Source organism: Apis cerana, linkage group LG7 (genome assembly GCF_029169275.1).
Source record: "Apis cerana isolate GH-2021 linkage group LG7, AcerK_1.0, whole genome shotgun sequence".
NCBI classification, from domain to species: Eukaryota; Metazoa; Arthropoda; class Insecta; order Hymenoptera; family Apidae; genus Apis; species Apis cerana.
Genome location: NC_083858.1, coordinates 2912264 through 2927188, shown reverse-complemented (window position 1 = coordinate 2927188; position 14925 = coordinate 2912264). Strand labels below are relative to the sequence as shown.

At 29.8% G+C, this 14925-nt stretch overlaps 1 protein-coding gene and 1 long non-coding RNA gene across 8 annotated transcripts in view; one reads left to right on the top strand and one right to left on the bottom strand.

Annotated features, from left to right (window-relative positions):
• LOC107998451 (RNA-binding protein Musashi homolog 2) overlaps window positions 1-14925 on the bottom strand; it is a 177844-nt gene that overhangs the window by 115105 nt on the left and 47814 nt on the right. For 3 of the 6 annotated variants that reach the window (XM_062077658.1, XM_062077659.1, XM_062077656.1), the window contains exon 3: window positions 6810-6930. The exons of 1 other annotated variant lie outside the window; for it this stretch is intronic. The gene's annotated coding sequence lies outside the window, so the exon portion shown is untranslated. Of the gene's footprint in view, window positions 1-6809; window positions 6931-8692; window positions 9284-14925 lie in introns of those variants that run through there. 2 more of the 6 variants (XM_062077655.1, XM_062077654.1) reach the window with 2 other exon arrangements.
• Window positions 10237-12203, top strand: LOC133666489 (uncharacterized). Of its 2 annotated transcripts, XR_009830697.1 has the most exons (3): window positions 10237-11543; window positions 11653-11808; window positions 11924-12203. It is a non-coding gene; the product is annotated as an uncharacterized LOC133666489 (long non-coding RNA). The 2 variants fall into 2 exon arrangements; XR_009830696.1 differs by having other exon boundaries at window positions 10237-11808.

Sequence of the window (14925 nt, the reverse complement as noted above, 5' to 3'; positions counted from 1 at the left end):
AAGTTGAATTTTTTTAAATTTAATAATAATGATTGATGCGAATATGTGTCTTCGATACGTGTCCCAGAAATTCGGGCAATATTTTTCTTCGTGAAAACTTTTATTTTGTGTTTATTGAGAAAGAATATCATATGTATAAATGGATTCTCTTGGTTATTTTCTCTTCATGCAAATCAATCCTCTTCTCGAAAATTTCGTTGGTAATTATCAAAAATTTTTGTTCGATAATTAAAGGAAGGAAGATGAATTTTTGTAAATAATAATTTGTATTTTTACTTTTATATACTTGTATATATATCTGTATATATTATTGCAATATCAAAGTAAAGAAAGTCAATAATAAAATAATAAGTTTTTAATGCGAATTTATACTATTATAGATCGGTTCTAATTCATAATTGATTATTTTTGTATGGAAAAGAGGATGAGAAAAAAACAATGATTTCTGCGTCATTGAGAATAAAACAATGATTAATTATATTAACATATTTATAATTCGACACAGAAATTATTGAGAATGATATTCATGATATGCATATAATATACATGTAATGCTAGAATACTTGATACTTGTACACTTGACCTATAATAATATCATCCATGTTTTAACAATTTTCACAGAAATGGAATAAAAATTGAAAAAAATCTAATATATAATATAATATGACGTATAACAAAAGTGAGGAAATGAGAAAAAGAAAAATGTTTCTTTCCAGAAATTTAGAAACACTACGTATTAATTAAATAATCATTTTTTATTTTATTTTAAAATCCCCGCCAAAGAAGATTTTGTTCATTATTCGAATTCCTTCACCAACGTTATTAATTTTTAACCTCTCTTGATCATAAAAATTTTTCTAGCTAGAATATACTGTTGAGATTTTTAATAGGGATTGAGGTCAAAATTTATTATTAATACTGGCAATAAATCGATTTCTAAATTCGTTAAATTATTTTTATCGAGGATGTTGCATAGATTAGATTCCGTTGTAAAACACTCTTATTATTTTCTATCAATTTTCTATAACGAATAGTTGTTCAACAATCATCGAGTCGATTCAATATAAAATGTAATCTCGCAACTTTGCGAGAAAGTTGCATCCTCTGAAGTGAGTTTAAATATCAGGAATATTTAACGAAAGCCGGTATTGGAACAAAAACTCTGTCGCATCGATGCGGGATTAAAATTTGTAGGGGAAAATATTGAAAAATTTAATCAGCATAGCTGTGATAATAATTATTAACATTATTTAAAAAAAAAAAAAAGAACCAGAAATTAATAATTTTGCCGAACATGGAACGAACGTCAACAATTAAAATCCGGTTTCAAAAAATAAAAAAAATCTATTACAGATATCTGTCAAATGAAAAGATACTAAATATAACATCATATTTATATTTATTTATTAAATCGCAATTTTAATAGAAAATTTCATTTTCTTCGGGAAGAAGATTTCCATTTCTTGCTTTCTCATTTCTCGTTTCGTGTGTAAATACGAAATACAAATGAAATAATATATAATAAATATAAAAGTACAGTAAATATGAAATTAATAAATTCTTATTGACGCGAAAAACCAATCATTTCCTTCTATTAAACTCAATCGAACACGTTCAATGCAAAAAGAACTTGATTTCAAGAGCCCCCGAGCAAACGAAACTTTCGTCACTCGGAGAAACGGTTAACTCGAGCGAAAAACGATTATTCCCGCGACTGTGTTGAAACCGCGATGCGTGTCGTAATTTCGATCGAACGCGATTGTGTTAAGTGTAACAAAATATCCACCGCTCTGTCGCACGGACACGAACGAAGAGAAACGAGAGAAACGGACGGCAATGAAAGTTTTCCGAAGTTTCGAAGGATAAGATTTCGCCGAAATAAGATAAGATCGGGCGGGAAACACGATGACGCAAATATACAGTGCGCATAGCGTGTAATATTGAACGATGAAATTCTAAATAAATGAATCACTTTCTTAACAACAGATGAAAGTTCTTCTCGTTCCTTCAAAGTAGAAATTACGTTAAATTACGTTAGATTTCTATTGGGAATCGATCATGCTTGACCAACGACACAGATCGACAATCATGGACATCATTTCAAGCATAGAAAATTTATTGAGGCGAGTTTAATTAACGAGTTTAATTTTATCGAAATAAATGTAAAGATTTGGTTAAGAAATGAGGCGATAATAATTAATTTAGAAAAAAAATATTGGTTGGAAGTCAATCTAGCTTTGTTCTAGCTTTCAATTGTTATTATTATACAGACAAAAAAAAATCTGTTGTAAATTAATTATAAATATAAATTGATCGAGAAAAAATTTGGAATAAATAACAAAATTATATTCATTAATTTCTAAATTCATTTATTAATTCGATTATGAAATAAACATTCGAGATATTGCAAAAGTTTCGAATTCTTTTTTTTTTTTTTATATCGTTACGTGTTGTAAGCTTTCAAAAAAAATTATCTAATTGGAAAATTAAAGTTCCTCTAATTTCAACGTTTGAGCATGCGATTTCAACAACATGGCGCGCCATCACATTATTCCTCTCGCAGCGTTTCATATCCAGACGAATAGGAAGAGGGAGTTGAAATTCTTGGCCACCACGTTCTCCTCAATTTCAGACGAACCGTTTCATATGTCAAATCAGTGTTAGAGTTTTGATAGATGGTCGTGATATATAGACATTTGTTCTTTTGTGTTCTTAATACTCGTGATGAACGATAAGGAAATATATTATTGCTTCTACCGTTAATTATTGGATAAATAACTTACTAAATATCATTTATTTTATTGGTTGAGAATTTTAAGATTATTCCCATAACGTTTTAACGATTCGTTACAAGAAAAGATATTTTTCTCACAAATTGTTGACATTCAAAATGCCACCTTTTTAATATTAATTTTACAATTATTTATATAGAATTATGTAAATTTTAATTTAATAATAAAGATTTTTATTTATGTATTATTTTTTGTACGTTGTATTGAATATATAATAAATAAAATTATTATTCATTATCGGTTATTGAATTAATGATACTTATAACTCGTTTGTCACGTTTTCTCAAGGCTTTCCACTTTTTCTTCTTTTCTCGTAGATTTTTGCTTTTTTTAAATGATCCTACATTACGATTTTCATACGATAACAATTTTCATGATTCATAATTTTTAAAATAGCGATAAGAATCGAGCGAGTTTGTTTTCGACTCCCTCCATCCGATTCATTATACCTTGAGCTGTAAAAATGTTGTGAACAATTGAAGAATTGTCACGTTTACTTTTACATCAATTTGCTATTAAACAATTATTGCGAATATATAAATAGAATAAGAATATTATACACACCCCTATAATTTTCTCAAACCAGAATTAACTCATGTTTCAAATTTTCTTTTTCAATTTCATTTTTGTCTTCGTATATCGCGTCAAATTCAATCAAACCCAAAACGCAGAACGTGTGAAATGCACGTTTTCTTTTCATCCAAGCGTTCCATTACTGCATCTTCTGCTAATCGAGCAGATTAGATTCGAGAAATTGTTTGAATTGGCGTGAAAACAGTGATGCAAAAGGGCGAAACTATATATATGCTCGAGCAACGTGAATTTACTGTAGGAGATTGCTTCAACGGTTTCGGCTATTACGTGGCTTAAGTTAAAACCGGTGTAAATTTTAATGGGATCATAACGCGACGAGCAAAATGGTCAAACTTTTTCTATCGTCCAGTTAGCCGACGAGTTTATAATATCGACCAACTTTTCTCGTTCCACATTAATAACAAATGAATATAATATGTTGTGCCACGTTATATTAAATGAAAACTGTACAATATCTGGATGAGGGTTAATAAAAGGTTAATAAAAGTATCCTTTAATTTATAAGACGTTTAAATATGTACGTTTTCATAGAATGTGAAGCATTGATTAATTTAGAATCAATTTCTTAAAAGAAATATAAAGACTGGTATTTGGCGAATTATTAAGCTATGAGCATTTATCGAAGCTCGTGTTAGATAAAGCGAGATGGAAATAACGTTATTCCTATTTTTAACCGGTATAAAGTTGAATAAATTATTTGTGACTTGATAAATATATAGTATAAATGAAGTAATCGTTTTTGTAGACTTTTTATAAACTTTTATGATCCTGTATATTTGTTGATTTTAATATTGTTGATTTTAGTATGGTTGGAATAATTTATTTATATTTAACTTAAAATAATAAATGGGATTATAAGTTATATTTGTTGAAACGGTTTATTATTAATACGAATTATCAATATTTTTGAAAATTATAGGATCACACGTGAGAAAAAGAACAATTTGTTAAAGAAGAGGATTTATTTTAGAAAAAAAAAATATCATCACTTTAATCCTTTTTAAAAATCTTATTATCTATCTAACAAGAAAATTTTCTATCTGTTTAGCAATAAGAAAAATAAATAGCTGGGAAAATTTTTAATCCTGCAATATATAAACAATTTCAAACAGCTCGTGAATTTCTTTCTCATAAATTCATTTTATGAGAATATTATTTTAGATCAAATCTAATTAAATATAACGTGATAGGATATAAAATGATAGGAGACTTGATATATTTGAATATTTTGAATTATTAAAACAAGAAAATTATTATGAAAATTCTTCATAAGAAATTATATCGAAAAGGAAGAACGAAATCTTGTTATTTAAATCTTTGTTTGTTTTGAATCAAAATTTATAATTAACTCTCGATTAGATACGAATTAAATAATAATAATAGATTTCACATGTGAAAATATAATTTCATTGCTTAAATTCATTTTTTTCAGAAAATCGAGCATAGAAAAATAACTTTCAAGAGAAAAAATTTATTTTATATTTTCCTACAATTTTACTGATAATTCACTCGTGTTTGATCAGAGCATACTCTCACTTTCGCTTGTGTACTTGATAATTTTTTTAGGATTTAATTTAATCGAAGATGAAATGTGAAATAAAAAAATTTCATTCCATATTTTCGACTTATTATTTCACGTAAAATTATTCTCTCCTCTGGAATCATCTTTCTTAATATAAATCTTATAATGGATATTACAGGGAATATCCAAACCAAACAAATCAAAGTTAGAAAGGAAGAATTTAGAGGATGTCGATAATGCAATTTATAGACAGAATTAAAAGAGACGCGTTTGAAAAATCCATTAAGATGAACTTAATCGATTTCCAATTCAATGACTCTGAGGAAGAGAAAAATACTTTTCATACTTGAAAGTTTTTCAAAAATTGGGAATTTGAGATTAGTAATCGAATAAACAAATTTTCTCATCGAGGAATCATTTTCATTAAACGAATAACAGAACATCCTGCATATCGAATAGATTCTAATGTAAATACAATGAATTTTGAGGTTTGAAGTTACAATACAAGAATAAAATCGGAGGATAAAATCTAAACGTGAATCCTGACAAAATGATTGTTATATTTTTGATTCTTACATTTTCTCCGTTTGAGAATTCTTATTTACAAGCGTATATATAATTCAAGATACAATAAGTCGTGAAAAACAGAAAAAATTCGAATTTTATCAATTAAAAAATTAGAGAAAAATTGGAGAATTATTAAAATTATTGTTAATTTAGAAGCTCAATGTGCAATCTTTGTAAAATCTTCTAAAAAAAATATATTAAATTTTTTAAAAAATAATCATATATGATCTTTTAAAAATTCCGAAAACTTATGGAAAAGCTTTATAATTGAAAAACTTTGGATCACAAGAGAAAGCTATGGATTGTATTGCTATTTTATTGAAAAAAATCACTGAAAGAACGAGACTTTTAACATAAAAAATATGTATAGAATGATGATATGTATATGTAACAGTTATATTAAACGAAAACAACGATGTCTTATATAAAAAAAGAAGCTGGAAGGAAACCTGCTCAAAGTTTGCTCATTGAAGAAATATAATTTTCAACGACGAAGATAGATAAGTAGAATTATTATTTTTACGACGCGAGAAAAGAAGAAAAACATTTAGATGATATTGTAACGGTACTGAATGAAAATTAAAATGAAATTATATAAATAACCGTGAATATATCGAATTAAACAGAAACATGATTTGACGAGCTATGCGGTTTGTACCGAAATAAAAATAAATAAATAAATATTGTTCAGTGGAATAATGTTGTACTATACTGTACATAATAAAATCGATTCAATGATTTTTTTATTTTTAAAAAAAAGATAATTAAAAATAGATTTCTATTAAAATGGAAATGAATGAAACATGATGTAAAATAATTTCAAAATGTTTATTAGATATCATTCAATGTAAAAGTTTCTTCAAGCAAATATTAATATCTACTATATTCGATCAAATATTTTCCTAAAGCAATTTTTTAATCCCTTATCAATATTATTTTGTCTGAATCAAAATCTTATATTTAACATTTTTTTTTTTAATATCTTTAACATCATAAAGATATAAATAAATAAATGAATATACAAACTATAAGATGTATATATTTATTTCGTGTTCAATTTAAAGCTTATTATCAGTCTTATTAATCAGAAGATATATCCAATATGTAATAAATATGTAAAATGTATAATTTCTTCTTTTAATTATAATACTTATTCAGCACTATAATAATTAGATGTAAGATAAGTTATACTTTCAAGTTATACATTTATATTATATGAATTCAAAGAATTATATTTATATATTTCATGTTATAATATGAATCATGTTATATATATATATATACAAAAAAAATTCTTAATTTAAATTCTTAATGCAATTTCATTTTTAGCTTACATGAAAACAAGTCGTTAAGACAGCGAGGCCTCGACGATCTTCAGCAATTCAAGTTCAAGGTTTCTCTCGTGCAGTACACTCATCGTGATCCTCGGCTATGTCACCGGAAATCCACGTGCTCCTGGGAAATTACAGGCATACTTCCTCATGTTATACACTTGATTCAGATTTAATTCTCTCCGCTCTTCTTGCTTTTTAACAATCAATAGTGTCAAAACGAATAATCGATAAATTAACCTCGTCTAACAATAAATTAACCTCGTCTAACAATAAATTAACCTCGATGGACGTCTGCTCTTTCGAGAAAGAAAAAGAGAAATAAAGGAAGAGAGAGAGAGAGAGAGAGAGAGAGAGAGAGAGAGAGAGAGAGAGAGAGAGAGAGAGAGAGAGAGAGAGAACCGTTATGGACTTAACGATATGATGAATTATCGTTAAGAAAACATCATACTAGAGGAAAAAAAACAAAACGGAAGAAGGATTCGATCAATGGCTTGTCGATCAATTTTCGGCAATACGATACCAGTGACCTAATTTGCTCGGATAAAACTATCTCTCGATAATTCGTTTGATGTTTCTAAATGCTTTCTATATGTTTTCAAATATCGATAAATTAGAAACCGTGTGATCGATAAATTAACCGATCGGATAAGGCAGATTGGAAAAATAGAAGAGCAAAATCCGTCAACTTTTCGTAACGATTTAGAGATAAAATTTGCCTATTGTTCGGAAATCCTATCCTGCGTTTTTCTCCGTTAGCTTTTTATTTCCCACGAACGAGAGACAGGAAGAGCGGAGAATAGAGAACGAGCAGATAAACAAGCAAAAACAAGAAAAAAATCGAAGACCAACGAGACGCATTATGTGGAAATCTGTGGAACAATATTGTGACAGTCGCGATTAAAAAAAACGATTTCTTATCGAATGAATTTCAATAGAGTATCTTTCAATAGAGTTTTAAGGCAATTATTCATTTTCATAAATCATATAACGCAAATTATAGATCAAACCACACGAACGTATATCCAAGTTTTTATAATAACTCTCTTCATAAGGAAAATATAATAAAGAAAACGAAACAATATAATCGTTGATTCGAAATCCATTATCGAATATACGAATCTGCTCGATCAATTTAAAAGTCGACGATTTTGCTTGCAGTGGCAACAAAGGAAAAAAAGAAAAAAAAACTTTCGAAATACTTTGTATGAAAATAAGAAGCAAAGTAGTATCGGTTTTCCTCGACCGCGGGAAAAGTTTTTCCTCGACTCGTTTTGGATTATCGATTCGACTCTTTTATTTGCGACTTTCGAGAGAGCAACAGAAAAAGACTAATTTACGTCGATTTAGGTCGCGGCATATCGATTGATTCGTAATTCTTCTGATCAACAGAGTAATGGACCGGTATTATCCGTGTAATCGTCTCCTTTGCCAGAATATTTCGCGTGTCCCGCCTTCGCCTGCCGTTGGAATTATTGATTCTGGCACTAAACCGAACCTCGATGGTCTTCAATTTCCTTTTTCCGGGTGAAGGACGAAATTTAGAGATCCATTGGCAGGCATAAGTAGACACGGTGACGTCTATGCGAGGTCGATATTTCTTTATTTCAATCTCGAGATGATAAATGAAAATTCACATTTTCAACGTTTTGCCAGGGGGAATGAAACCATATCAGTAAGAATTTCCATCGATATTGACAAGTGACACTGACAAATATATCGAACAGTCTCAAATTTGAAGTGAACTATATCATCGAATAACCTAACCTTCAAATCTATCACGAATAAATCGATCTTGCAAGAAACGTTCCCCCAAAAAACTCTTAAAATATCTTTCAGTAATTCATTTCGCCCTTCACACGTCTGACTCCATCACGAATAATCACCTCATTTCGTAATAATAAGTTCAACAAGTCACTATCTAGGGAGATTGTTCGACGTTTCACCACTCACATGGATAAACGAACCGTTCCAACTGGAAACGAAAGCACAAATCGAATCCGGCGAAGAGCGCGTTGAAGTATGACGAAAGTCACGCGACGAGCAAGCAAGTAAGCAAGTTTTGTCTTTGAATAAGGGAAACTCGCAAACGAACACACGCGCGAACGTACGCTTTGCGACTGAGTTTGATATCCTCCTAGAGGATAGCCCGCGGAGAGGAGAGCTCTACCCCCACTCGGGTTGGTTAGGAGAACGCATCGATGGACAGGCGAAGGGTGCACGGGTGAAAGAGGGGGTGTACTCAGCCTCTCTATAAACTGACATAACGGTAGTGCGCATGCGTCCAATGATCGTGTGCACGCTTTACCCGCAAAGTGGCAACCGGTGGCACCGGTGCCACCGGCCACCTCCACGTCTATTTACGTTGACGACGCACCGTGTCACACGTTGATCGGACCGGCCGGGAACGAACCACTTGCACACACCACGCCGCATCATCCTCGAGGACGAGCAACCCCCCTCGTTAACGACCGACGCTCTATTCTTCATCGTGCTTCGGTATACATTCCTTTTTTGTTCTTTTTTCTTTTTCTTTTCCACGTTCATTTCATAAATCGATTCACACTTTACCGACTGGGCTTCGTTTCGTTCCAGTTCATATCAAGTATGTATATATTTTCTTACTTTTGGATTAAATAAAATTTTTTTATTGATAAAATGAATTTTTTAGAAATTTGTTTTCTTTTTTTTTTTTTACATATAATACGTACGTGATACTTTAGTCGCGCATTAATATTTTTTTTATCGTTAAGAAGATAATGACTAAAGTAGTACTTGCTTGTAATGTAACACGATCGAAATAGAATTTATTGTGTTAAACTTGGAATCATTTTGTACTCGTAACGAATCGTGCGTTAGAATAAAATGGAATTTATTAATTTATTTGCTTATTATTCATAATTATATATTTACGAGGCAATAATTGTCAGATTTTTTGATTGTTTTTATTTATTGACATTTTTATATACCATACTATAAAAAAAAAGTTTGAAATTATACACGATTTTTTGTATTCTAAAACGATTAAGAATAGAATATAATATCAGGATAATATTTTATAATGTAATAAAAGTATAAATTGAATATAATAACATTTTTTAATAAAAATGAAACATTAATATAAGAATATTTATAATTATTCGAATATAATACAATAATAATAATAACGAAAAAATTCTATGGATGTGAAAGTTTTAGAAATAGCTATAACGTTTAAAAACTTAATTTGAATTTTAACCAAATTTAGTATGAAGAAAGATATAAAATAGTTTATATTTATGTTTTTCTTGTACTTTAGCAAAATTTAAATTATTCAAAACAAATTTATTTTTATCCAATAAAATTTTTTTTCTCTAATCATTTTATTTTAGAAATATAATTAGAATTTTGTATATATCATAATATGTACAACAATGTAAAATAAGAGAATTTTAATAGATTGAAATTCGAAAATAAACCGTATAAATATTGCCTAATAAATTTTCTCGTATATTATATATATAATAGTCACTTATTCATTTATTTTCATACCAATATAAGCAAATAATAATTCAGAAATTGTTCTTGAGAGTTTAACTCACAAAGTCTAACGATATTCTGTAAGATTAAGTCATTTCATTGCTGGAACAATTCATTTTTACGACTATCATAACATACTCGTATAATAATCTTCCTTCATTATATATAATTTAGATACATAATAACAACTCCATAAACAATAGTTTTTATAAATTTATTTATCTTATTTTATGTTCTCAAATTATACAAAAAAAAAGCCAACATTTATCTATACATGACATAAATTATTGCAATATAAAATAAGTCGTAACTCAAAAACAATGTCATATACCAGCCATATATACGGTGTTCATATATTTATAGGAACACCTTTGAAAGATCGATTCTTTAACTCAAAACAGATACAAAACTTGATGCACAAAAATATCAATCGAGGTTTATTTATTAAATTACGAGCAATTTTCGTCTCACTTTCTTTCCATCTGGAAATTGCTCATAACTTAATAAATAAGTTAACTTGAATCGACATTTTTCTATTTCTTTTAACCGTCCAATTTTTATATTTACTTTAACCTCTTTTTAGAATTGACCCATGCATCGACATCCTCAATATTTGCACAGAATTTTCAAAAATTTTAAAGAAACCTTACCTTTTATACAAATTGCATAATTACATAATTCTTATTTCCCTTCACTCCTTCAGAACCGCACACACAACTACAATTAATGCATCCTATTTCATAGTTCCCCCTCCCTTAAAAAGATCACTTTAAAAGAATCTAGTCTGGTAACCAGTGTGGTGGGGGAAGGCTTGTGCGCCAAAGCTCACGGAAGAACGGGCGCGTATATCGGCACGTCCCGAGGTACAAAACCGCGACACGAGGCAACGAATTAATCGTCGTAGCAAACGGGCCATTCGATAAACAAGAAACACGATGTAGAACAGCACTCTAAGCTCCCGAGAGAGCGAGGAAAATTTAAGGTAACGTTAGCCCGCAAATTTAAGGCGACCGCATCGCCGTCTCGCTAACTATACCCGGTGTGTCGGTGTGTGTATTTATGGGAAGGATGCATCGTCACGTTAATCGAACCATACCGCGAGCCAATACACGCGTGCGGCAAGAGCCCAGTCTTTACTTGCCGAGTAACGAGCTGACTGCGCCTCGCGCTTCCACGATTCTTTTTTCAGTGCTCCTCGATCGATAAATCGATCGATCGGTAAATATATATATATATGGAATTTTCTTGTGAAAAATTAGAGATCGTTCTAGGCACGAATATATATTTGAGAGTAAAAAATGTATAATCTTTAACGTGTTTAAAATAGTCAAGACCATCGACCATCCTCGCAAAGAGATATCGAACGAAACTAAAGGATCGAACCAAATCTTTTTAATTTTCGATTTTGAAGAAGGGAGAAAAAAAAAACAGATTGGAAGCAACGACGTTTATTAAATTTACCGCAAATAGGCTCGTTATAACCGTACGTAATCTAACTTATTTAATATAACGCAATAGTGAGATATTGCATTCCAACGCGCGCTGCTTGAACTACGTGGGTGGAACATTCCGTTGGTATTGATTCGCTATGATTCCAGAACATCTCGGGAAACTGGCAAACTAGTATGGAAAATGCACGAGGTAACGATATGTTCCGTGGAAAATTATTATCGACCATAAAAGCGTATAAGTACAATGTTGTACACGGCCGTTTCAAAAGGATCCTCCTCCTCATCCATGAACGGAGGAGGAGGAGGCGGCGGAGGAGGAATGGAGAATGGTATCGGTATTTCTTTGTGCATTTATTCGACTATGACTATATATACTTTTATATACGAAATTAAATAAAAATAGGTCGACTACGACAAATAGTAATTATTTGATCGGGTACATTAATGAAATTGCCAGATAATGCCCTCCCTATTTTGATCCTATTGATGATTGAAACGATGCCGTTTCCAATTGCAAATGTTGTGTGATACACGTGCATAAATCACTCCGCTTATTGACATTCGGTAACGGATCGATAAAGCAGTTACGCAAACGGGAGCCTAGGAGCGAAATAAACGCATCGGTTAAAAGATATTTCGCATACTTTATAATTGCGTATAATACAAACGACACGATACGGGCTTTGTTTAAATATCGTTTCTTTCGTTATTGCTATATGCGATAAATAAAATCGGTTTGAAAGTTAAATAAGGTAAGGTATTCGATCAATGTGAAAAGAGATGATAAATTCGAAAGGAAATTGAAATTATATATTTCTTAGCGAATTTTAATTTTGGAAATAATTATTCGCTTATTACATTGCATCTTTCGATTATTTAATTCGTTTTAAAAAAAAAAATATAATCTATGATAATCTTAAATTAATTGTTAATAATCTATAAATCATATAATCTATAAATTTAATAATCTACGAATTGAAAATTCGAAATTTCGAAATTTTTTTAAGAAATAATCTCGAGATACATATGTATGCAACCAAAAGAAAAGGATGATATTATAATTCTTTTGCTGATCAAGCCTTCTTGTTACTTTCATAAAATATGCATCAATGACTCGAACAAAGAAATAAACTAGATGAAATACAAATGTCGCTAATAATATACGTAAATTAATAAAAGTCAATATTTGTAACTGAGTTTGACTTTTTATATCTTTTTTTCTTTTTTTAGATAAACTCAAAGTTAAAAATAAGAATAAAAAGAATCTAACAAATCTTCTCGACGCATATAAATAATAAACAAATAATTTATACCTGAATTTATTGGACGTGCAATAATTAAATGTATAGCAAAAAAAAAGAAAATAGAGTTTCAATGGAATAGAATTAATAGATATAAATTATAACAGAATAGAATAATTATAATAGAATTCTTATTAGAAAGCCATAATTCTATAATATTAAACTGTGAATGGATTAATAAATCATTTATAAATTATGGTATTATACAAAATGATAATATATCGTGATTTTTATGTACAATAGAAATTATTAATAATAGAAATTATGTATAATAGAATTTTTTCTTTTCATCACGCCTATACAATTCTAGTCAATTTAAATGCTCACATTTTATGACAATTTAAATTATGAATTAATAAATTTTAGAGAGAGAGAGAAAGAGAGAGAAACTAACAAACCTAGAAAAGTAAGTATTATCATCTTCTCCTTTACTATTTAAAATAACTCTTATTCTCAACATCTCTTGTTGTTCCATTTGACAATTTACGATCTGGAAAATAAAGCAATTCGTCAAAGTATGTTATACGAGATAAATAAATTATTATGCACGAGCATTGTAAGTTAATCGATATCGCAACACGTGGTTACACGGCTTGTTGCCATCGATCACCGAAAATTCTTCCAACTGTATATTTCCTGACGGAAAATAATTTGTCACGGCTCGAATGCGATTTCGCGGTCACGCCTATAATCTAATTCCATTACACGTAGTACACGATTCACGTCGGTTTTAGAGTCGGGGATACTGCGGTTTTGAATCGAACGAAAGCGCGAGCGGATACACGTTATTATTCCGCTCCTTTTCCCCCATCTTTTATTTATCCATGTAAAAATAATGATTCTCTCGAACCGGTATAATGGTAATTATTTTTAAAATCCGAACGGATCCAAAAGAAATTTATTTAAATATTTTACGGAATAAATTATATTGTTATTCGAAATTTAATTTGAAGAATTTCGAACGTATTTCGGTAGATATTATAGTAAATAAATATTTTTCTTTTTCTTTTGACGAAATATTTCTTTGGAATAGTAATTAATAGTAAAGAAATAATACTTCGAATATTATATTTTAATGGCAATTCGTAAAAACTATTTGCTATTTGAAAATGATTACTTCGATGGAATAGAAAATACTTCGGATAAGGAATCATTAATGTTAGTAGAAACATCTATCTAGAAAAAAATTTGTTCTCAATCCGAGGAATGGAAAATGAATTATTATTGTTGTTATTGCAATTCAATCGAGCGAAAGATAAAGCGGTGGACCTTAAAATCTATTGAAGTTTTCAATAGAAAATCTCACTTCGAAACTGCAACAAAAACCTGAACAGAGTCGCACAACCATGGCGTCATAGCCAGCCCTGTAATTTCTAAAAAATTAGAACCGCTCACAATTTTCAACATTTTTTTTTTTTTTTAGTAAATTTTATCAATTATTTCTATACATTAATAATTTATACATTGAGAAACGTTTAAAAAAATGAATAAAGAAATAATTACAATTTGATCTGATCTCATTCACCGACTATTTTTTAATAAATGATTAGTCATCTTGAATGGAAGAAAGAAACGTGTATTATCGAATATTCCTCAATGACAAAAATCGATTAGTCATAGCATTAGATTTGCGAAATTCGAAATTCCTAAGGCTAATAAAATGAGAAGATTCTGAAGAAACGTTCTAATTCCAGTTCCTAATATCTTGCAATTCTGCAAGATCCATTTGATTTCATTCCCACGAGGGCACAGGGCACACATTTCTTCAGAGATCGCCTTTATGCAAAAGACTTCTTATGTAGGTTACCGTGATAGTTTCACTGGATGGAAATCTCATCCTGAGATGGT